General features: G+C 42.7%; 1 protein-coding gene across 1 annotated transcript in view; it reads left to right on the forward strand.

The window, feature by feature from the left end:
- Positions 1–11,134: 11,134 nt before the first annotated feature.
- The window catches only part of LOC139747670 (uncharacterized), a 147,313-nt gene continuing 135,424 nt past the window's right edge, over positions 11,135–23,023 (forward strand). The window contains exon 1 of the mRNA XM_071660243.1: positions 11,135–11,761. The gene's annotated coding sequence lies outside the window, so the exon portion shown is untranslated. The remainder of the gene's footprint in view (positions 11,762–23,023) is intronic.

A 23,023-nucleotide genomic window follows, 5' to 3' on the forward strand; every position in this document is an offset into this window, starting at 1 on the left:
ATCGAGCTTTGCTGAGTGTATGTGGCGTAAGCATATCCCTTGCATTATAAATCGCCCTGTTTAAACAAATTAAACAACCATATATATATATATATATATATATATATATATATATATATATATATATATATATATATATATATATATATATATATATATATATATATATATATATGGTTGTTTAATTTGTTTATGGATGGGGTTGTTAGGGAGGTAAATGCAAGAGTTTTGGAAAGAGGGGCAAGTATGAAGTCTGTTGGGGATGAGAGAGCTTGGGAAGTGAGTCAGTTGTTGTTCGCTGATGATACGGCGCTGGTGGCTGATTCATGTGAGAAACTGCAGAAGCTGGTGACTGAGTTTGGTAAAGTGTGTGGAAGAAGAAAGTTAAGAGTAAATGTGAATAAGAGCAAGGTTATTAGGTACAGTAGGGTTGAGGGTCAAGTCAATTGGGAGGTGAGTTTGAATGGAGAAAAACTGGAGGAAGTGAAGTGTTTTAGATATCTGGGAGTGGATCTGGCAGCGGATGGAACCATGGAAGCGGAAGTGGATAATAGGGTGGGGGAGGGGGCGAAAATTCTGGGGGCCTTGAAGAATGTGTGGAAGTCGAGAACATTATCTCGAAAAGCAAAAATGGGTATGTTTGAAGGAATAGTGGTTCCAACAATGTTGTATGGTTGCGAGGCGTGGGCTATGGATAGAGTTGTGCGCAGGAGGATGGATGTGCTGGAAATGAGATGTTTGAGGACAATGTGTGGTGTGAGGTGGTTTGATCGAGTGAGTAACGTAAGGGTAAGAGAGATGTGTGGAAATAAAAAGAGCGTGGTTGAGAGAGCAGAAGAGGGTGTTTTGAAGTGGTTTGGGCACATGGAGAGGATGAGTGAGGAAAGATTGACCAAGAGGATATATGTGTCGGAGGTGGAGGGAGCAAGGAGAAGAGGGAGACCAAATTGGAGGTGGAAAGATGGAGTGAAAAAGATTTTGTGTGATCGGGGCCTGAACATGCAGGAGGGTGAAAGGAGGGCAAGGAATAGAGTGAATTGGAGCGATGTGGTATACCGGGGTTGACGTGCTGTCAGTGGATTGAATCAAGGCATGTGAAGCGTCTGGGGTAAACCATGGAAAGCTGTGTAGGTATGTATATTTGCGTGTGTGGACGTATGTATATACATGTGTATGGGGGGGGTTGGGCCATTTCTTTCGTCTGTTTCCTTGCGCTACCTCGCAAACGCGGGAGACAGCGACAAAGTATAAAAAAAAATATATATATATATATATATATATATATATATATATATATATATATATATATATATATATATATATATATATATATATGTAAGGCATGTGTACGTGTAGGAAGAGAGGAAAGTGATTGGTTCTCAGTGAATGTAGGTTTGCGGCAGGGGTGTGTGATGTCTCCATGGTTGTTTAATTTGTTTATGGATGGGGTTGTAAAGGAGGTTGTAAAGCTGGTGACTGAGTTTGGTAAAGTGTGTGGAAGAAGAAAGTTGAGAGTAAATGTGAATAAGAGCAAGGTTATTAGGTACAGTAGGGGTGAGGGTCAAGTCAATTGGGAGGTGAGTTTGAATGGAGAAAAACTGGAGGAAGTGAAGTGTTTTAGATATCTGGGAGTGGATCTGTCAGCGGATGGAACCATGGAAGCGGAAGTGGATCATAGGGTGGGGGAGGGGGCGAAAATTTTGGGAGCCTTGAAAAATGTGTGGAAGTCGAGAACATTATCTCGGAAAGCAAAAATGGGTATGTTTGAGGGAATAGTGGTACCAACAATGCTGTATGGTTGCGAGGCGTGGGCTATGGATAGAGATGTGCGCAGGAGGATGGATGTGCTGGAAATGAGATGTTTGAGGACAATGTGTGGTGTGAGGTGGTTTGAGCGAGTAAGTAACGTAAGGGTAAGAGAGATGTGTGGAAATAAAAAGAGCGTGGTTGAGAGAGCAGAAGAGGGTGTTTTGAAATGGTTTGGGCACATGGAGAGAATGAGTGAGGAGAGATTGACCAAGAGGATATATGTGTCGGAGGTGGAGGGAACGAGGAGAAGAGGGAGACCAAATTGGAGGTGGAAAGATGGAGTGAAAAAGATTTTGTGTGATCGGGGCCTGAACATGCAGGAGGGTGAAAGGAGGGCAAGAAATAGAGTGAATTGGAGTCATGTGGTATACAGGGGTTGACGTGCTGTCAGTGGATTGAAGCAAGGCATGTGAAGCGTCTGGGGTAAACCATGGAAAGCTGTGTAGGTATGTATATTTGCGTGTGTGGACGTGTGTATGTACATGTGTATGGGGGGGGGGGGGGCCATTTCTTTCGTCTGTTTCCTTGCGCTACCTCGCAAACGCGGGAGACAGCGACAAAGTATAAAAAAAAAAAAAAAAAAAAAAAAAATATATATATATATATATATATATATATATATATATATATATATATATATATATATATATATATATATATATATATATATATATATATTATCCCTGGGGATAGGGGATTAAGAATACTTCCCACGTATTCCCTGCGTGTCGTAGAAGGCAACTGAAAGGGGAGGGAGCGGGGGGCTGGAAATCCTCCCCTCTCTTTTTTCTTAAATTTTCCAAAAGAAGGAACAGAGGGGGCCAGGTGAGGATATTCCAAAAAAGGCCCAGTCCTCTGTTCTTAACGCTACCTCGCTAACGCGGGAAATGGCGAATAGTTAAAAAAAAAGAAAAAATATATATATATATATATAAATATATATATATATATATATATATATATATATATATATATATATATATATATATATATATATATATATATATATATATATATATTTTTTTTTTTTTATTTTGCTTTGTCGCTGTCTCCTGCGTTAGCGAGGTAGCGCAAGGAAACAGACGAAAGAATGGCCCAACCCGCCCACATACACATGTTTATACATACACGTCCACACACGCAAATATACATACCTATACATCTCAATGTACACATATATATACACACACAGACATATACATATATACACATGTACATAATTCATACTGTCTGCCTTTATTTGTTCCCATCGCTACCTCGCCACACATGGAATAACAACCCCCTCCCCCCTCATGTGTGCGAGGTAGCGCTAGGAAAGACACCAAATGGCCCCATTCGTTCACACTCAGCCTCTAGCTGCCATGTAATAATGCACCGAAACCACAGCTCCCTTTTCACATCCAGGCCCCACACACTTTCCATGGTTTACCCCAGACGCTTCACATGCCCTGGTTCAATCCATTGACAGCACGTCGACCCCGGTATACCACATCGTTCCAATTCACTCCTTGCACGCTTTTCACCCTCCTGCATGTTCAGGCCCCGATCACACAAAATCTTTTTCACTCCATCTTTCCACCTCCAATTTGGTCTCCCACTTCTCCTCGTTCCCTCCACCTCTGACACATATATCCTCTTGGTCAATCTTTCCCCACTCATTCTCTCCATGTGACCAAACCATTTCAAAACACCCTCTTCTGCTCTCTCAACCACACTTTTTATTTCCACACATCTCTCTCACCCTTACATTACTTACTCGATCAAACCACCTCACACCACATATTGTCCTCAAACATCTCATTTCCAGCACATCCACCCTCCTGCGCACAACTCTATCCATAGCCCACGCTTCGCAACCATACAACATTGTTGGAACCACTATTCCTTCAAACATACCCATTTTTGCTTTCCGAGATAATGGGTAAAACTGAAAGTTGATGGAGAGAGATGGGTGATTATTGGTGCATATGCACCTGGGCATGAGAAGAAAGATCATGAGAGGCAAGTGTTTTGGGAGCAGCTGAATGAGTGTGTTAGTGGTTTTGATGCACAAGACCGGGTTATAGTGATGGGTGATTTGAATGCAAAGGTTAGTAATGTGGCAGTTGAGGGAATAATTGGTATACATGGAGTGTTTAGTGTTGTAAATGGAAATGGTGAAGAGCTTGTAGATTTATGTGCTGAAAAAGGACTGGTGATTGGGAATACCTGGTTTAAAAAGCGAGATGTACATAAGTATACGCATATAAGTAGGAGAGATGGCCAGAGAGCGTTATTGGATTACGTGTTAATTGATAGACGCACGAAAGAGAGACTTTTGGATGTTAATGTGCTGAGAGGTGCAACTGGTGGAATGTCTGATCATTATCTTGTGGAGGCGAAGGTGAAGATTTGTGGGGGTTTTCAGAAAAAAAGAGAGAATGTTGGGGTGAAGATAGTGGTGAGAGTAAGTGAGCTTGGGAAGGAGACTTGTGTGAGGAAGTACCAGGAGAGACTGAGTACAGAATGGAAAAAGGTGAGAACAAAGGAGGTAAGGGGAGTGGGGGAGGAATGGGATGTATTTAGGGAAGCAGTGATGGCTTACGCAAAAGTTGCTAGTGGCATGAGAAGCGTGGGAGGTGGGTTGATTAGAAAAGGTAGTGAGTGGTGGGATGAAGAAGTAAGATTATTAGTAAAAGAGAAGAGAGAGGCATTTGAACGATTTTTGCAGGGAAAAAATGCAAATGAGTGGGAGAGGTATAAAAGAAAGAGGCTGGAGGTCAAGAGAAAGGTGCAAGAGGTGAAAAAAAGGGCAAATGAGAGTTGGGGTGAGAGAGTATCATTAAATTTTAGGGAGAATAAAAAAATGTTCTGGAAGGAGGTAAATAAAGTGCGTAAGACAAGGGAGCAAATGGGAATTTCAGCGAAGGGGGCTAATATGGAGGTGATAACAAGTAGTGGTGATGTGAGAAGGAGATGGAGTGAGTATTTTGAAGGTTTGTTGAATGTGTTTGATGATAGAGTGGCAGATGTGGGGTGTTTTGATCGAGGTGGTGTGCAAAGTGAGAGGGTTAGGGAAAATGATTTGGTAAATAGAGAAGAGGTAGTAAAAGCTTTGCGGAAGATGAAAGCCGGCAAAGCAGCAGGTTTGGATGATTTTGCAGTGGGAAATTTATCAAAAAATGGGGGGAGGTATTGTTGACTGGTTGGTAAGTTATTTTAAAGATGTATATTCATGGGGGGTGCTAGGGGTTGGCGGAATCTTGCATATGCCATTGCACAAAGGCAAAGGGGGGTAAAGAGAGTCCAAAAAAACAAGGTTTAAGTTTGTTGATATTCCTGGAAATTATGTGGGAGGGTATTGATTTAGAGGGTGAAGGCTGTACAGAACCAATTGGGGAAGAGCATGTGGTTTCAGAATGGTAGAGGGGGTGGATCAGTGTTTGCTTTGAGAATGAAGGAGAAATACTTAAAAACAAATGATTTTTATGTAGCTTTTTGGGTCTGGAGAAGGCATATGATAGAGTTGATAGAGATCTCTGGAAGGTTTTAAAATAAGGGGTGGGAGGCAAGGTTAGAATCAGTGAAAAGTTTTTTATCGAGGATGTAAGCATGTGTACGTGTAGGAAGAGAGAAAAGTGATTGGTTCTCGGGGGGAATGTAAAGGTTTGCGGCAGGTGTGTATGTCTCCAAGGTTTTTATTTGTTTATGGTTGGGATTGTAGGGAGGTGAATGCAAGAGTTTTTTGGAAAAAGGGGCAAAATGCAGTCTGTTGTGGATAGAGAGCTTGGGGAAATGGGGGTCAGTTTTTGCCCGCTGTGATACATCGCTGGTGGCTGATTTATGTAAAAACTGCGAAGCTGGCGACAGTTTGGTAAAGTGGGGTTTAATAGAAAGTTAAAAGTAAAGGAAAAGAGCAAGGTTATTAGGTACAGTAGGATTGAGGGTCAAGTCAATTGGGAGGTAAGTTTGAAAGGAAAAAACTGGGGGAAGTAAAGTGTTTTAGATATCTGGGCGATGGATCTGGCAGCGGATGAACCATGAAGCGGAAGTGGTGATCATACGGTGGGGGAGGGGGCGAAATCTGGAGCCTTGAAGAATGTGTGTAATGTCGAAGAACATTATCTCGGAAGCAAAATGGGTATGTTTGAAGGAATAGTGGTTCCAACAATGTTGTATGGTTGCGAGGGCGTGGCTATGATAGAGTTTGGTGCGCAGAGAGGATGGATGTGCTGGAATGCGATGTCTGAGGACATGTGTGTGTGAGGTGTTTGATCGAGTAATTGTAACGTAAGGGTAAGAGAGATGTGTGGAAATAAAAAGAGCGTGGTTGAGAGAGCAGAAGAGGGTGTTTTGAAATGGCTGGGCACATGGAGAGAATGAGTGAGGAAAGATTGACCAAGAGATATTTGTCGGAGTGGAGGGAACTAGGAGAAGTGGGAGAAACCATAATGGAGGTGGAAAGATGGAGTGAAAAAGATTTTGTGTGATCGGGACCTGAACATGCAAGGAGGGTGAAAGGAGGGCAAGGAATAGAGTGGAAAAAAAAAAAAAAAAATTGAACGAAGTGTATCCGGGGATGACGTGCTGTCAGTGGGATGAATCAGGGCATAAATGAAGCGTCTGGGGTAAACCATGGAAAGCTGTGTAGGTATGTATATTTTTGCGTGTTTGGACGTATGTAAATACATGTGTATTGGGGGGGGTTGGGCATTTCTTTCGTCTGTTTTCCTTGCGCAACCTCGCAAACGCGGGATACAGCGACAAATATATATGTATATATAATAAATATAATATATATATATAAATATATATATATATATATATATATAAAATATACATAGCAAGGACTTTGTTGTTTGCCTGAAGGAGAAGCTCAATAAAATATCTATCAGGACGTTGAACGCGTCAGACCGAGGAAGCCACCTTGTATGGTACCGTTCATCAAGGGCTTATAGATTCGGATGTACTCTTGCCCTCTGTGTGTGTGGAGGTAGTCCCCTAGGATTCAATCGACCATCTTTGGCGCAGTCCCCTTTCCCAAGCAAGGTCTGTTTAACAGTAATGACGAGCGAGTGGCCATCTTGAAGCCTTATATAGGTTTCAGGTTACCTATTTTGCATGCATATTGTCGCCTCATCCCTGACACACACACACACACACACACACACACACACACCCCACAAAAAACACACACTAGATGAAGTGGTTAAGTGCTTCCACGATGTGACACCGGATAGAGGTTTTGAGATATCTGAATGGTCTTTAGATATGAGGTCCAACATACCTGAACGTGAAGAAGGCATTATAATGTGGGGAACACATGTGGTGTGGTATTGGCGCCTATCTATACCCGTGTACGAGTGATTACATAAATTGATAACGAAGATAAGTAAGCTTTAATCAAACGCAGTCTATCTGTTGAACATTAATTTTTTAATCTTATAACAATTTCAAAATTTAGTGTTTGATAAACTGATAAGATTAATTTTTTTCAAATGTTTTCCAAAGTTTAATGATACATCATATATTCCTATGGAATATTTAGCATTCAAGAAATCGTGGACTAGTACGTGCCAAACTGACTACTTCAGCATGATGACAACAAGGACTAAATGTTTTGGCTTTCACTCTTATATTGAATTATGCCAAATGTGGTATTTGATGTTATGCACTATACGACTAAAGGACTAAGTTCCAACTGAGGTAAGATTAGATAGCTCGGAGTGTTCAATCAGGGCTAAGAGGTTCAGCTGTGCTACGCGTAAAGAAGTTTTAGTATCCGGACATGGTATGTGACAGGGTATACTCTAACGAGATTATCAGAATCACCGAGTTTTACCATTGAAACATGTAACATAATCAAACCAAATATTACACAAGAATCGTAATTCCATTGTATGTGTGAAATCGTGTACTTTGACATGCCCACTGGAAGGCATGTCAGGTTTTTAAAGTGCGGGGTCACGATCTCCCCTTTCATTCCGTTCCGACTGTCACTGCCAAGCAATAGCCGATCCGGGTAAACAACAACGAAAACCGGCCACAGTTAAGAATGGAACGAACGGAATATCGAGCTTGCTGATGTATGGGCGTAAAGATATCCCTTGCAATATAAAATTTCGCCCTGTTTAAACAAATAAAACAAACCATATATATATATATATATTATATATAAATATATATATTATATATAATATATATATATATATATAAATATAAAATATAATATATAATATATAATATAGTAGTGGTTGTTTAATTGTTATGGTGGGGTTGTTAGGGAGGTAAATGCAAGAGTTTTGGAAAGAGGGGCAAGTATGAAGTCAGTTGGGATGAGAGAGCTTGGAAGTGAGTCAGAGTGTTGTTCGCTGAGATACGGCGCTGTGGCTGATATCATGTGAGAAACTGCAGAAGCTGGTGACAGAGTTTGGAAAAGTGTGGTGGAAGAAAAAGTTTAGAGTAAAATGTGAAAATAGCAGGTTAAATAGGTACAGTAGGGTTGAGGGTCAAGTTCCCATTGGAGGTGAGTTTGATGAGAAAAACAGGAGGAAGTGAAGTGATTATAGATAACTGGGAGTGGATCAGGCAGCGGATGAACCATGGAAGTCGGAAAGTGGTATATTAGGGTGGGGGAGGGGGCGAAATTCTGGGGCCTTGAAGAATGTGTGGAAGTCGAGAACATTTATCACGAAAAGCAAAATGGTTATGGTTTTGAAGGATAGTGGATCCACAACAATGTTGTATGGTGCGAGCGTGGCTATGGATAGAGTTATGTGCGCAGAGGACAGGATTGGCAGGAAATAGAAGATGTTTGAGGACAATGTGTGGTGTGAGGTGGTTTAGATCGAGTGAGTAAACGTAAGGGTAAGAGAGATGTGTGGAAATAAAAAGACGTGGTTTGAGAGAGCAAAGAGGGTTATGAAGTGGTTTGGGCACATGGAGAGGATGAGTGAGGAAAGATGACCAAGAAGATATATGTGTCGGAGGTGGAGGGAGCAAGGAGAAGAGGAGACCAAATTGGAGGTGGAAAGATGGAGTGAAAAAGATTTTGGTGTGATCGGGGCTGAACATGTCAGGAGGTGAAAGGAGGGCAAGAATAGAGTGAATTGGGCGATTTGGTATACCGGGTGACGTGCCTGTCAGTGGATTGAAATCAAGGCATGTGAAGCGTCTGGGGTAAACCATGGAAAGCTTGCGTAGGTAAGTAATAATTTGCGTGTGTGGACCGTATGTATATACATGTGTATGGGGGGAGGTGGCCATTCTTTCGGTCTGTTTTTCCTTGCGCTACCCGCGCAAACGCGGAGAACAGCGATAAAAAAAAAAGTAAAAAAAACTAAAGTATAATAAAAAATATATATATTATATATATATATATACATATATATATATATATATATATATAATATATATATTATATATAATATATAATGTAAGGCCATGTTACGTGTAGGAAGAGAGGAAAGTGATTGGTTCTCAGTGAATGTAGTTTGCGACAGGGGTGTGTGGATGTCTCCTCCATGGTTGTTTTAATTGTTTATGTATGGGGTTGTAAAGGAGGTTGTAAAGCTGTGACTGAGTTAGGTAAAAGTGTGTGAAGAAGAAAGTTTGAGAGTAAATGTGAATAAGAGCAAAACGGTATTAAAGGTACAGTAGGGGTGAGGTCAAGTCAATTGGGAGGTGAGTTTTGAAATGGAGAAAAACTGGAGGAAAATTTATTCAAAAATATATATAATATATAAAAATTTTATATATAATATATATATTATTATATTTATATATATATAATATTTTTTTTTTTTTCTTTGTCCTTCCCCCGCGTTGCGGGGTACGAAAGGGAAACAACGAAAAAAAACCCAAAAACCCCCCCCCATACACATGTAAATACAACGTCCCACACCAAATATACATACCTACACACTTCCAGGGTTTTACCCCAGACGCTTCAATGCCTTGATTCAATCCCTGACAGCACTCAACCCGGTATACCACATCGCCCAATTCACTCTATTCCTTGCCCCCTTTCCCCCTCCTGCATGTTCAGGCCCCGATCCCCCAAAAAATCTTTTTACTCCATTTTTTCACCTCCAATTTGGCTCCCTCTCTCCTTGCTCCCTCCACCTCCGACACATATATCCTCTTGGTCAATCTTTCCTCACTTATCCTCTCCATGTGCCCAAACCACTTCAAAACACCCTCTTCTGCTCTCTCAACCACGCTCTTTTTATTTCCACACATCTCTCTTACCCTTACGTTACTCACTCGATCAAACCACCTCACACCACACATTGTCCTCAAACATCTCATTTCCAGCACATCCATCCTCCTGCGCACAACTCTATCCATAGCCCACGCCTCGCAACCATACAACATTGTTGGAACCACTATTCCTTCAAACATACCCATTTTTGCTCTCCGAGATAATGTTCTCGACTTCCACACATTCTTCAAGGCCCCCAGAATTTTCGCCCCCTCCCCCACCCTATGATCCACTTCCGCTTCCATGGTTCCATCCGCTGCCAGATCCACTCCCAGATATCTAAAACACTTCACTTCCTCCAGTTTTTCTCCGTTCAAACTCACCTCCCAATTGACTTGACCCTCAACCCTACTGTACCTAATAACCTTGCTCTTATTCACATTTACTCTTAACTTTCTTCTTCCACACACTTTACCAAACTCAGTCACCAGCTTTTTTTTCTCTTTTTTTTTTCAAACTATTTTCCATTTCCCGCGTTAGCGAGGTAGCGTTAAGAACAGAGGACTGGGCCTTTGGGGGAATATCCTCACCTGGCCCCCTTCTCTGTTCCTTCTTTTGGAAAAAAAGAAAAGAAAAAAGAGAGGGGAGGATTTCCAGCCCCCCGCTCCCTCCCCCTTTTAGTCGCCTTCTACGACACGCAGGGAATACGTGGGAAGTATTCTTTTTCCCCTATCCCCAGGGATAATATATATATATATGTATATATATATATATATATATATATATATATATATATATATATATGTATGTATATATATATATATATATATATATATATATATATATATATATATATATATATATATATATATATATATATATATATATATATATATATACATATATATATATAATATATATATATATATATATATATATATATATATATATATATATATATATATATATATATATATATATATATATATATATATATATATGTATGTATGGTGTAAAGCAGAAGGATGCAGGTGGCAGGGGTGTGGAGCACGGTAGAATTAGGGTAGATGTAAGCTGGGATCATCTCATGTTTATATTATATCCCCGGCACTATTGCAACATTGGCTGCCTGGCCAAGCGGAAAGGTTCAGTAACGAGCGTGTATTGTCATTCATCTTCATCCCTGCCGGTATACTGTTTTACGTCATGTTCATTTCCTTCATGGTTTTAGTTAATGAACAGAGATGTAGAACTCTGCTATATCTGCTGTGGGGAACTTGTGTGTGTGTGTGTGTGTGTGTGTGTGTGTGTGTGTGTGTGTGTGTGTGTGTGTGTGTTGAAGTGGGTGGATCATAAGTAAAAGTTGATGTTATTGATGTCCTTGTTCATCCTGGCCGAAGCTTCCCACGACTCACGGTGACATCTCCATCTGCCTTAAACATTTTCCATATAATTACGTATTCTTTTGACCCCGGTAATTATTTGGTGTTTTGAGGTACACCCATTACTCTAAGGTCGCTTAGATAAGCAGCATTATGAACTTTCGTGAGTGCACCAAAAAACGGTTAGGGGACGTTGTCTAGTTGGCACCTGCGCTTGGGGGACAGCAAACAACAAGACCCACAGTCATCTCCACACGCCCGCGTAAAAAGGATATTTTTTGACATTTTGTGCTGGGATATTTGTTCTTGTTTACGGAGTGACTGAGTTGTATAGCCATGGGAGAAGCATTAGCAGGGAGGTTATACCCTCCCAGCTAGCGTGGGGCAGGTGAGTATTGTTGGCAACAGAACACCTGATCTAGTCAGGATCAACGCAGATTTGTCTAGTACCTTATGCTGCCGTCCAGGTATAGACTGTCCTCTGCTGTTCCAGGGCTCAGCTGAGTCCTTCACAACATTTTATTTGTCACGTGTTTCTTCAATTTGCCTGAGATGTACACAGCTTTACCTAATGTAAATAAAACGGTTACCTTAACGTGTGCCTTTTTACCATTGAATTTTATGATTTTAGCACCATGATGATATCCTTGAGTTGTACTTCTATATCAGTGTGAACGGTTTTTTTTTTTTTTATCTATGGGGTAATGATATGAAATATGCTTTACTGTACTATAAGATATAAATTAAAGGGTCAGTAGAATGAAGACTGAATATGGTGTGTAGTGGTAATTCAGATAGGAACATTGTTGTACTTACAACTGTCATGATATTATCTTGTGTAGGGTTAGGAGAAAACAAACTGTGCCGTAGAAAGACTAGTGCAGCTGCAGGTTACAGTACAGGGTGTACAGTGCAAGTGTACTCGGAAAATCTTGCCTGGTAGCTGCTGTTCCTTGAGTTGCCAACGCGGTGACTTGTTCCTCACCAATCTCTCTCTCTCTCTCTCTCTCTCTCTCTCTCTCTCTCTCTCTCTCTCTCTCTCTCTCTCTCTCTCTCTCTCTCTCTCTCTCTCTCAACACACACACACCCACCCACACACACACACACACACACACACGCACACACACACACGCACATACTGTACGTAGTCTGTCGCTGAAGCATCACCTTAGAGGATTCGGAAAGGAGACAAACTGTCATCTCGCAAATATTAGAATCGCAGTCAAATACATGGTTAAGGAAATATTCACGAAGCTGTTCTTCACATCCTATATTTAGCCAGCTCTAGAATAGGCCACTCCAATTTAGGTCTTTCTTTAAAAAAAAAGAAAAAAGTACAAAGAAGTAATAACAGGTCCCGCTGAGGGCACCAAAGATGGTACCAGAATTAGAGAGCTCATGACTTGCAGTAAAGGGTTAGATGACATAAATTGGTTCACCATGGATGAAAAAAAGAGAAATAGGTGACTTAATCATAACCTATAAGTTTAGTGTCTATAACCTGTCTCATGTTCTGTTGCACGTAACCTGTCTCATGTTCTGTTGCACGTAACCTGCCTCATGTTCTGTTGCACGTAACCTGCCTCATGTTCTGTTGCACGTAACCTGTCTCATGTTCTGTTGCACGTAGCCTGTCTCATGTTCTGTTGCACGTAACCTGTCTCATGTTCTGTTGCACGTAACCTGCCTCATGTTCTGTTGCACGTAACCTGCCTCGTGTTCTGTTGCACGTAACCTGTCTCATGTTCTGTTGCACGTAGCCTGTCTCATGTTCTGTTGCACGTAACCTGTCTCATGTTCTGTTGCACGTAACCTGTCTCATGTTCTGTTGCACGTAACCTGTCTCATGTTCTGTTGCACGTAACCTGTCTCATGTTCTGTTACACGTAACCTGTATCATGTTCCGTTGCACGTAACCTGTCTCATGTTCTGTTGCACGTAACTTGCCTCATGTTCTGTTGCACGTAACCTGCCTCATGTTCTGTTGCACGTAACCTGCCTCATGTTCTTTTACACGTAACCTGCTTCATGTTCTGTTGCACGTAACCTGCTTCATGTTCTTTTGCACGTAACCTGTCTCATGTTCTGTTGCACGTAGTCTGTCTCATGTTCTGTTGCACGTAACCTGCTTCATGTTCTGTTGCACGTACCCTGTCTCATGTTCTTTTGCACGTAACCTGCCTCATGTTCTTTTGCACGTAACCTGCCTCATGTTCTTTTGCACGTAGTCTGTCTCATGTTCTGTTGCACGTAGTCTGTCTCATGTTCTGTTACATTTAACCTGCCTCATGTTCTGTTGCACGTAACCTGGCTCATGTTCTGTTGCACGTAACCTGCCTCATGTTCTATTGCACGTAACCTGTCTCATGTTTTGTTGCACGTAACCTGCCTCATGTTCTGTTGCATGTAGCCTGCCTCATATTCTTTTGCACGTAACCTGTCTCATGTTCTGTTGCATGTAGTCTGTCTCATGTTCTGTTACATGTAACCTGCCTCGTGTTCTTTTGCACGTAACCTGCCTCATGTTCTGTTGCACGTAAACTGTCTCATGTTCTGTTGCACGTAACCTGCCTCATGTTCTGTTGCATGTAGCCTGCCTCATGTTCTTTTGCACGTAACCTGGCTCGTGTTCTTTTGCACGTAACCTGCCTCATGTTCTTTTGCACGCAATCTGTCTCATGTTCTGTTGCATGTAATCTGTCTCATGCTCTGTTACATGTAACCTGCCTCATGTTCTGTTGCACGTAACCTGTCTCATGTTCTTTTGCACGTGACCTGTCTCATATTATGTTGCACGTAACCTGCCTCATGTTCTGTTGCACGTAACCTGTCTCCTATTCTGTTGCACGTAACTTATCTCATGTTCTTTTGCACGTAACCTGTCTAGTGTTCTGTTGCACGTAATCTGTCTCATGTTCTGTTGCACGTAACCTGTCTCATGTTTTGTTCCACGCAATCTGTCTCATGTTCTTTTGCACCGTAACCTGCATCATGTTCTTTTGCACGTAACCTGTCTCATGTTCTGTTGCACGTAATCTGCCTCATGTTCTGTTGCACGTAACCTGCCTCATGTTCTTTGCACGTAACCTGCCTCATGTTCTGTTGCACGTAACCTGCCTCATGTTCTTTTGCAAGTAACCTGTCTCATGTTCTGTTGCACGTAATCTGTCTCATGTTCTGTTACATGTAACCTGTATCATGTTCCGTTGCACGTAACCTGTCTCATGTTCTGTTTCACGTAACCTGTCTCATGTTATTTTGCACGGAACCTGCCTCATGTTCTGTTGCACGTAACCTGTCTCATGTTCTTTTCCACGCAACTTGCCTCATGTTCTGTTGCACGTAACCTGTCTCATGTTCTGTTGCACGTAACCTGCCTCATGTTCTGTTGCACGTAACCTGTCTCATGTTCTGTTGCACGTAACCTGTCTCATGTTCTCTTGCACGTAACCTGCCACATGTTCTATTGCACGTAACCTGCCTCATGTTCTGTTGCACGTAACCTGCCTCATGTTCTGTTACATGTAACCTGCCTCATGTTCTGTTGCCCGTAACCTGCCTCATGTTCTGTTGCACGTAGCCTGCCTCATGTTCTGTTGCACGTAACCTGCCTCATGTTCTGTTACTTGTAACCTGCCTCATGTTCTGTTGTACGTAACCTGTCTCATGTTCTGTTGCACGTAACCTGCCTCATGTTCTGTTGCACGTAACCTGCCTCATGTTCTGTTGTACGTAACCTGTCTCATGTTCTGTTGCACGTAACCTGTCTCATGTTCGTTTGCACCTAACCTGCCTCATGTTCTGTTGCACGTAACCTGCCTCATGTTCTGTTGCACGTAACCTGCCTCATGTTCTTTTGCACGTAACCTGTGTCATGTTCTGTTGCACGTAATGTCTCATGTTCTGTTGAGCGTAACCTTTCTCATGTTTTGTTGCACGTAATCTGTCTCATGTTCTGTTGCACGTAACGTGTCTCATGTTCTTTTGCACGTAACCTGTCTCATGTTCTTCTGCACGTAACCTGCATCATGTTCTTTTGCACGTAACCTGTCTCTTGTTCTGTTGCACGTAATGTGTCTCATGTTCTGTTACATGTAACCTGCCTCATGTTTTGTTGTACGTAACCTGTCTCATGTTCTGTTACACGTAACCTGCCTCATGTTCTGTTGCACGTAATCTGTCTCATGTTCTGTTACATGTAACCTGTCTCATGTTCTGTTGCACGTAACCTGCCTCATGTTCTGTTGCACGTAATCTGTCTCATGTTCTGTTACATGTAACCTGTCTCATGTTCTGTTACACGTAACCTGCCTCATGTTCTGTTGCACGTAATCTGTCTCATGTTCTGTTACATGTAACCTGTCTCATGTTCTGTTGCACGTAGCCTGTCTTATGCTTTGTTGCATGAAACCTGCCTCATGTTCTGTTGCACGTAGCACACCTCATGTTTCTTTAGGTCTAGAGATTCTTACCGTGCCAGTGACCGTTGAATAATTCACATATCAGAGACAAGTAATAAGCTTCTGTTGGAGCAGCTGTTTATTGATTCTCTATAGATAATGGTGAGGGAATGGCGAACAAAGAGAGGCCGGCGGGGTAATGGATTGTACATAATGAATTTGTTTACCCTTTAAAGGTTTTCTTCACTCGTAACACTTGGCGGATCTTCCTCTTCCCCTCCTCTCACCATCCTTATCCCACTAACCCCCCCCCCCCTTCCTCTCCATCCAATCGCTCCCTCTCCCTCCAACCCCAGCCCACCTCTCCTCTATTCAGCCCCACCCAACCTTCTCTTCCCAACATCATTATCCCTCCCTCTACTTCCGATTCACTCCACCCCTCTCTCTCCATCCGAACTCACTCAACCCTTCCTCTTCTTCTAACCTCACCCCACCCCTTCCTCTCCATCTAACCCCACCCCACTCCACTTTTCCCTCTCTTTCCAATCCTACATCACTACTCCATCTCCTTCTAACCTACCCTTCCTCTCCTGCTCCGTCTAACCCCATCCCACCTTTACCTCTCTTTACAACCTTACCCCTCCCTCTCTGTCCAACCCCACCCTCTCCTCCTTCTCTTTCAAACAACACCACCTCTCCCTTTCCTTCCAATCCCAACCAACCCTCCCTCTCCTTTTAACTTCACCCATCCCTCCCTCTCCATTTAACCCCACCCCACTTTTCCCACTCCTTTCAATCCTTCGCCACCCCTTCCTCTCCGCCCAACCCCACCTCATCCTTCCCTCTCCTTCTGAGCAGCCGCTCCTTCCTTTCTTTCTAACCCTGTCCTACCTTTCCCTCTCCAAACCCATCTACCCCTCCCTCTCTATCCAACCCCCACCCTATCCTCCCTTTTCAACCCCACCCCATCCTCCCCATCCAACCCCTCTCTCTCCTTTCAACCCTATCCATCCTTCCCTCTCCTTCCAAAGTCATCTTACCCTTCCCCCTCCATTCACCCCCCCCCCCCCATGGTACCTTGAAAAGCATCATTGCAAGATTTACTCCTCTTTGTCTTGAAGGTTTGCAGAACTCGAGCTACCTTTTCTTTTTTTTTTTTTTTTTTTGAAAAGGTAACATCTGTTGCTATCTTGTGCAGACCTAAGGTGCTGTTATTAGGCATAATATTATTCTCAGGTCATAGTAAGCTTCATATCGTAGGTCAACTTCGCCCTAGGTAAATTTCATCTCCCAGCTACACTTTATGTGCAAATAGAATGATGAGCGGAGTTGACCATACGAAAGTCTGATGAGATTTAAATATATAATCCATTCTTGATTAATTGGTCTTAATTGACCTTTACGATGGAAAGGTCAACAGGTGAGCCCGACACTCTCCGGATAGTGCAGTTACTGCTATTCCTCTCACTCGGTACTCTCATTGAGGAACACTCAACAGTACTCTCACTGAGGAATACTCAGCAGTACTCTCACTGAGGAACACTCACCAGTGCTCTCACTGAGGAACACTAACCAGTACTTTCACTGAGGAATACTCAGCAGTACTCTCACTGAGGAACACTAACCAGTACTTTCACTGAGGAATACTCAGCAGTACTCTCACTGAGGAACAATCTCCAGCACCCTGACTGTGGAACTCTCACCAGTAAGCTCACTCGGTACGTTCACTGAGGAACACTTACTAGCACTCTCACTGAGTAACATTCACCAGTATTCCTCCCTGAGGAATACTCACCAGGACTCTCGCTGGAAAAACACTCATTATTACTTGCACTGAGGAATCCTTACCAGTACTCTCACTGGGGAACAACACTGCTGCTCCAGTGAGGGTGAGGGCAACACCTCGGGTCAGGGTGAGGGCATTACCTCGGGTCAGGTTGAAGGCAACACCTTGGGTCAGGGTCAGGGCAATACCTTGGGTCAGGGTGAAGGCCGCTGCTCGGGTCAGGGTGAGGGAATTGCATAATGATGGTATTGGTAGAGGAAGAAGGGCACATCTCTGGCGCGCTTCCTACACTTGTCATGATGGATGATGGATAAAGCGTTGTGTTGTGAAATAATAACCTGGCCGGCAAGGAATGTCAGAACATTGTATTTGCTCAAAGTTTTTATGGTGAGTTGCTGAATATTAGAGCCGGTTATGGTATCAAATGTGGCTGGGTCATGCACAGGATGTGGTGTTGCAGCATCAGCGGTCGGTTATCATGAGATTATGTTGCACTGTCATGATCTGTTATGATGTGTCTCAAAAAATCATGGTCGATCATGGATTCTCTAAGAATGTTGTGTATAGTTATAGGTTAACTCCTGTAAAGTATCCGAACACTGGGTTCCTTTGCAGTGTCATGGTACCTCATGCTGATTCGTCGTAATGCTTTGTTGCCATGTCATGGTCGGTTGTGGAGTTATGTTGTATCATAATCGTTCATGGGGTTTTATTATAGTAGTTTGCATATTCATTGAATTTACTTGCAACACCTCAGGTATTCATGGGAATCTGCTGCCGAGTCTGATCAATTCTTGAGGTGTTGTTTCAGTTTCATAGGTTGTCATGGTGTTCTTTTGCAGCCTTACGGTTTTCCATGAGATGCTTTTGTGATTTCATGGTCAATCATAACATTCTGTTGCAAGGATAATACTCAGGTATTGTCAATCATGGGAGGTCTGTAGGTTGTGAATCTCTGAGGTCATGAGGTTCTCGTACTTTATCTTGGATGGAAGATCATGAGGTTCTCTTACTTTATCACGAGTAATCTATGATAACTAACCTTACAAATCACCTATGATAACCATCCCCACAGAAGACAGCATCGCTACCCCCTGCTTCAGCGAGGTAGCCCCATAAAAACAAACAGAAAAGACCACATTCGTTCACACTCACTCTCTAACTGTCATGTGTAATGCACCGAAAACACAGCTCCCTATCCACATCCAGGCCCCACAGACCTTTGCATGGTTTACCCTAGATGTTTCACATTCCCTGGTTCAGTACATTGACAGCACGTCGACCCCGATATACCACATCGTTCCAATTCACTATTCCTTGCAGGCCTCTCACCCTCCTGTATGTTTAAGCCCCGATCACTCAAAATCTTTTTCACTCTATCCTTCCACCTCTAATTTGGTTTCCCGCCTCTCCTTATTGTCTCCACCTCTGACACATATATCCTCTTTGCCAATCTTTCCTCACTCATTCTCTCCATATGTTCAAACCATTTCAACTCACCCTCTTCTGCTCTTTCTACCACACTCTTTTTATTTCCACGCATCTCTCTTGCCCTTTCATTATTTGCTCGATCAAACCACCTCACACCACATATTGTCCTCAAACATTTAATTTCCAACACATCCACCCTCCTCCATACAGTCCTATCTTTAGTCCATGCCTCACAACCATATAACGTTGTTGGAACTAATATTCCTTCAAACATTCCCTCCTTCCACACATTCTTCATCGCTCCAGGACCTTCGCCCCCTCCCCCACCCTGTGGCTCACTTCCGCTTCCATGGTTCCATTCGCTGCTACGTCCACTCCCAGATATCTGGAACACTTCATTTCCTCCAATTTTTCTTCATTCAAACTTACATCTCAATCAGTTTGTCCCTCAACCCTACTGAACCTAATATCCTTGTTCATACTGACATTTTCTTTCAACTTCCTCCTTTCTCTCAGTTTTCCAAACTCAGCCACCAACTTCTGCTGTTTCTCACTCGAATCAGCCACCATAGCTGTATCATCAACGAATAACAACTGACTCACTTACCAGGCCCTCTTATCTAACAGACTGCATACTCGTCCCTCTCTCCAAATTCTTGCATTTACCTCCCCAGCCACCCGATCCATAAACAGCTAAACAACCATGGGGACATCACATACCCTTACAGCAGACCGACCTTTGCTGGGAACCAATCACTTTCCTCACTTCCTATTAGTACTCATGTTTTACATCCTTGGTAAAAAGTTTTCAGAACTTCTAGCAGCTTACCTCCCACACCATACACTCTTAAGACCTTCCACAAAGCATTCTATCGACCCTATCATACTTCTTCTCCAGATCCATGAATACTGTATGCAACTCCATTTGGTTTTTCTAAAGATCTCTCTCTCTCTCTCTCTCTCTCTCTCTCTCTCTCTCTCTCTCTCTCTCTCTCTCTCTCTCTCTCTCTCTCTCTCTCTCTCTCTCTCTCTCTCTCTCTCTCTCTCTCTCTCTTACGCATATTTATATATTGTATTTCAATTTCTGAAAGGGGAAACAGAGGGAGTCAAGCGGGGAGCGCTCATCCTCCTCGAAGGCTCAGACGGGGGTGTCTGAATGTGTGGGAATGTAACCAATATGAGAAGAAAGGAGAGATAGGTAGTATGTTTGAGGAAAGAAACCTGGATGTTCTGGCTCTGAGTGATACGAAGCTCAAGGGTAAAGGAGAAGAATGGTTTGGAAAGTCTTAGGAGTAAAGTCAGGGGTTGGGGATATTCAATGTATGTATGGATCATGGTGGAGTGCCTGAGGATTGGCGGAATGCATGCATAATGCCAATGTACAAAGGGATAAAGGCGAGTGTTCAAACTACAGAGGCATAAGTTTGTTGAGTATTCCTGGGAAATTATATGGGAGGGTACTGATTGACAGGGTGAAGGCATGTACAGAGCATGAACTTGGGGAAGAGCAGTGTGGTTTCGGAAGTAGTACGGGATGTGTGGATCAGGTGTTTGCTTTGAAGAATATGTGCGAGAAATACTTAGAAAAACAGATGGATATGTATGTAGCGTTTATGGATCTGGAGAAGGCATACGATAGGGTTGATAGATATGCTTCGTGGAAGTCTTAAGAGTGTATGGTGTCGGAGGTAAGCTGCTAGAAGTAGTGAGACCAAATTTGAGTATGAAGGATGGAGTGAAAAAGATTTTGAGCGATCGGGGCTTGAACTTACAGGAAGGTGAGAGGCATGCAAGGAATAGAGTGAATTGGAACGATGTGGTATACTGGGGTCGACGGACTGTCAATGGACTGAATTAGGGCATGTGAAACGTCTGGGGTAAGTCATGGAAACGTCTGTGAGATCTGGATGTGAATAGGGAGTTGTGTTTTCGGTGCATTACACATGACAGCTAGAGACTGAATGTGAACGAATGTGCCCTTTTTTGTCTGTTAGGCAAGCAAGTATGAATATGTACATGTGTATATATGCATATGTCTGTGTCTGTGTATGTATATGTATGTATATGTGCATGTGTGAGAAGATAAAAGCCGGAAAGGCGGCGGGTTTCGATAGTATTGCAGTGGAATTCATTAAAAAAGGGAGTGACTGTGTTGTTGACTGGTTGGTGAGGATATTCAATGTAAGTATGGCTCATGGTGAAGTGCCTGAGGATTGGCAGAATGCATGCATAGTGCCATTGTACAAAGCCAAAAAGGGATAAAGGTGAGTGTTTAAATTACAGAGGTATACGTATGTTGAGTATTCCTGGGAAATTATATGGGAGGGTATTGATTGAGAGGGTGAAGGCATGTACAGAGCATCAGATTGGGGAAGAGCAGTGTGGTTTCAGAAGTGGTAGAGGATATGTGGATCAGGTGTTTGCTTTGAAGAATGTATGTGAGAAATACTTGGAAAAACAAATGGATTTGTATGTAGCTTTTATGGATCTGGAGAAGGCACATGATAGAGTTGATAGAGATGCTCTGTGGAAGGTATTAAGAGTATATGGTGTGTGAGGCAAGTTGCTAGAAGCATGGAAAAGTTTTATTTTTATCGAGGATGTAAGGCATGTGTACGAGTAGGAAGAGAGGAAAGTCATTGATTTCCAGTGAATGTCAGTTTACGGCAGGGGTGCGTGATATCTCCATGGTTGTTTAATTTCTTTATGGATGGGGTTGTTAGGGAGGTGAATGCAAGAGTTTTGGAGAGAGGGGCAAGTATGCAGTTTGTTCTGGATGAGAGGGCTTGGGAAGTGAGTCAGTTGTTGTTCGCTGATGATACAGCACTGGTGGCTGATTCGGGTGAGAAACTGCAGAAGCTGGTGACTGGGTTTGGTAAAGTACGTGAAAGAAGAAAGCTGAGAGTAAATGTGAATAAGAGCAAGGTTATTAGGTACAGTAGGGTTGAGGGACAAGTCAATTAGGAGGTAAGTTTGAATGGAGAAAAACTGGAAAAGTGAAGTGTTTTAGATATCTGGGAGTGGATTTGGCAGCGGATGGAACCATGGAAGCGGAAGTGAATCATAGGGTGGGGGAGGGGGCGAAAGTTCTGGGAGCGTTGAAAAATGTGTGGAAGTTGAGAACGTTATCTTGGAAAGCAAACATGGGTATGTTTGAAGGAATAGTGGCTCCAACAATGTTATATGGTTGCGAGGCGTGGGCTATAGATAGTTGTGCGGTGGAGGGTGAATGTGCTGGAAATGAGATGTTTGAGGACAATATGTGGTGTGAGGTGGTTTGATCGAGTAAGTAATGAAAGGGTAAGAGAGATGTGTGGAATAAAAGAGTGTGGTTGAGAGAGCAGAAGAGGGTGTTTTGAAATGGTTTGGTCACATGGAGAGAATGAGTGAGGAAAGAATGACAAAGAGAATATATGTGGCAGAGGTGGAGGGAACGAGGAGAATTGGGAGACCAAATTGGAGGTGGAAAGATGGAGTGAAGAAGATTTTGAGTGATCGGGGCCTGAATATGCATGAGGGTGAAAGGCGTGCAAAGAATGGAATGAATTGGAACGATTTGGTATGCCGGGGTCGACGTGCTGTCAATGAATTGAACCAGGGCATGTGAAGCGTCTGGGGTAAACCATGGAAAGTTTTGTGGGACCTGGATGTGGAAAGGGAGCTGTGGTTTCGGTGCATTATACATGACAGCTAGAGACTGAGTGTGAATGAATGTGGCCTTTGTTGTCTTTTCCAAGGGCTACCTCGGGCACATGCGGGGGGTGGGGGCTGTCATTTCATGTGTGGCGGGGTGGGGACGGAAATGGATAAGGGCAAACAGTATGAATTATGTACATGTGTATATATGTATATGTCTTTGTTGTATATATATGTGTACGCTGAGATGTATAGGTATGTATATGTACGTGTGTGGACGTGTTTGTATATACATGTGTATGTGGGTGGGTTTGTCCATTCTTTCGTCTGTTTCCTTGCGCTACCTCGCTAATGCGGGAGGCAGCGACAAAGTATAATAATAAAAAAAAAGTATATA

Source organism: Panulirus ornatus, chromosome 69 (assembly GCF_036320965.1).
Source record: "Panulirus ornatus isolate Po-2019 chromosome 69, ASM3632096v1, whole genome shotgun sequence".
Lineage (NCBI taxonomy): Eukaryota > Metazoa > Arthropoda > Malacostraca > Decapoda > Palinuridae > Panulirus > Panulirus ornatus.